Raw genomic sequence first — 2,500 nt, forward strand, 5'->3', positions numbered from 1 at the left:
TGGCAACATCTTTCCGAATCTTGAAGCATAAGAACATAAAGAACGGAGGAGACTGCAAGAGACCATAAACCTACACTAGGCAGTTCCATGTCCCTTGTCATCCACATCCATAAAGTTATCTCGTCTTCTCTTAAAACAACCCATTGTTTCAGCGTCCACTACATGGTTGTTAAGTTTATTCCATTCTTTAACTACGCTGTTGGTCAAATCAATTTGGAGCATTTGTCTGATATTTCTCAACCGTTCGCAAAAGCTCGGATATCTCCCCACCTGGGTCTGGAAAACCCATGGAAAGTCCAACATGCTGACAACTCAGTAGGAGAAAAAAATTTGAGTTTTGTATTTTCTAAACCTTCCCCTCACCTTTACCCTCCCCCCCCTAAAAAAAGTGGATCCCCCATGTTTTCGAATATACAGAAAGCGTAAAATTTGTACTTAGGTCATTTTTTTTTTAGTATGCGGAAAAGGAAATTCCCTCCCGTTTTAAAACATATAAGAGGCTTTACTTCTCGTCCAAAGAGAAAACGTGGCTGGATCCATAGAAAACGGAGGATTCGGACACCTTTCCACCCCGGACACAATCCCCTGGGGAGGAAATATGGCGTAGGAAGCTCATGAAGTCGACGACATTTTGGAAAACTTTTGGCGTCGGAGGCGAAATGATGAAGAACTGAGAACCTTCTTCTTCTTGTTCTTCTTGTTCTTTTTGTTCTTCTTGTTCTTCTTCTTGTAATTCTTCTTCTTCTTGTGACAATTGTTCTTCGTAGTTATGGATCTGAATTGGACAAATTTAGATTTAAGGACAAATGCAAGAATTGGTTTGCCAACAGATGTAGTTAACGAATGGAATAAACTTAGTAACCTTGTAACAAGTGCTGAAGCAATTGGTTGTTTTAAGAAAAGGTTTAGACAACTTTATGGATGGGGATGACAGGTAGTATTAGACATGGAACTACCTAGTGTAGGCCTTATGGTCTCTTGTAGTCTTCTCCATCCTTATGGGTCTTAATTCGTTTCTTGAGCAGTGGAAGTCAACCTCGCCAAATTGTGCTTTGCCAAATTTCCATTATGCCATTTTTGGCAAATTCCAATTTCGCCTTGTTTATGGCAAATTTCCATTTCGCCAAATTGTGTTTTGCCAAATTTCCATTTTGCCATTTTTGGCAAATTACAATTTCGCCTTGTTTATGGCAAATTTCCATTTCGCCAAATTATGTTTTGGCAACTTTTCATTTCGCCAAACCCCTCAGTGTGACCTAACTCGGGAGCGAAATATAATTTGGCGAAGTACAAGTTGGCGACATGTGATTTGGTCAAATGGGAAGTCGCCGTGATGTGACGTGATGTGATGTGACGGAGAAGTCATTTGTCATGTGTGCTCGCGGGGACCGGTTCGAGTCCCCCTTCCCCTCCACCTCGCCCTGGGGGGGGGGGCGTTGGCCCCGGGCTAAATGAGAGTACTGATACTCCACAATTGTGAAAGAGGCGTCACAAATAGAGAGAGAAAAGGAGAGAAAGAGAGAGAGAGAGAGAGAGGGAGGGAGAATGTGTGTGTGTGTGTGTGTGTGTGTGTGTGTGTGTGTGTGTGTGTGTGTATGTGTTTAGCTAATTTTACCCAATTGCATTTACCTAATTGTAGTATACATAGTTGAGGCTGTAAAATGGAAGAGGTGGAATTGGGCAGTTAACTTAGCGCGAACCGAATGATGAGCGATAGAGCAAATGTGTCTCTGACTGAACGCCGCGAAATGGGAAGCGTACAAGAAGGAGCCCAGACCGAAGGTGGAAAGACGAGATAGAGAAGTTTGCAGGAGTACCGTGGCAGAGGTTGGCGTGGTCATGTGAGTCATGAAATACCATGAAAGAAGCCTTTGTTCAGCAGTAGACTCAAAATGGCAGGAAAAGAGAGAAAGAGAGAGAGAGTGAAAGAGTGGGAGAGAGAGAGTGTGTGTGAAAGAGTGGGATAGAGAGAGAGTGGGAGAGAGAGAGAGAGAGGGATAGAGAAAGATGGAGAGAGGGGAGAGAAAAAGAGAAAGAGAGAGAGAGAGAGAGATGTCTTGAATTGGCTTGTCAGTGACTTCTATTCTGAGTTGACCATAAGTTAGTGTGACGGCATGGCCAGACTGATTTCCGGGTAAAGTGCCCCGGGGAGCACAGAGCCCAGTCGGCCTTTTCGTTGCTGGAGTACAGTGACCAACTTTATATATTTTATTTTTAGCGGGCGCCAAGCGATTTTATGACTAAGTTATGCCTAAGGAAGAATGAGTTTGTCTTTTGAAAATAATTATGGTAATAACAATAGTAATATTAATAATAATAATATTAATAATAATAATAATAATAATGATAATAATAATAATAATAATAGTAATAGTAATAATAAAAATAGTAGTAGTAATAACAATAATGATAATAATAATAATAATAATAATTATAACAACAATAATAATAATAATAATAATAATAATAATAATAATAATAAAAAGAAGAAGAAAGATTA

The 2,500-nt window shown here is 40.2% G+C and overlaps 1 protein-coding gene across 1 annotated transcript in view; it reads left to right on the top strand.

Annotated features, from left to right (window-relative positions):
• The window catches only part of alpha-Man-IIb (alpha-Mannosidase class II b), a 974,199-nt gene that overhangs the window by 962,892 nt on the left and 8,807 nt on the right, over window positions 1-2,500 (top strand). The window lies entirely within an intron of this gene.

This window comes from Oratosquilla oratoria, chromosome 1 (assembly GCF_046742065.1).
Source record: "Oratosquilla oratoria isolate Oo_2021 chromosome 1, ASM4674206v1, whole genome shotgun sequence".
NCBI lineage: Eukaryota > Metazoa > Arthropoda > Malacostraca > Stomatopoda > Squillidae > Oratosquilla > Oratosquilla oratoria.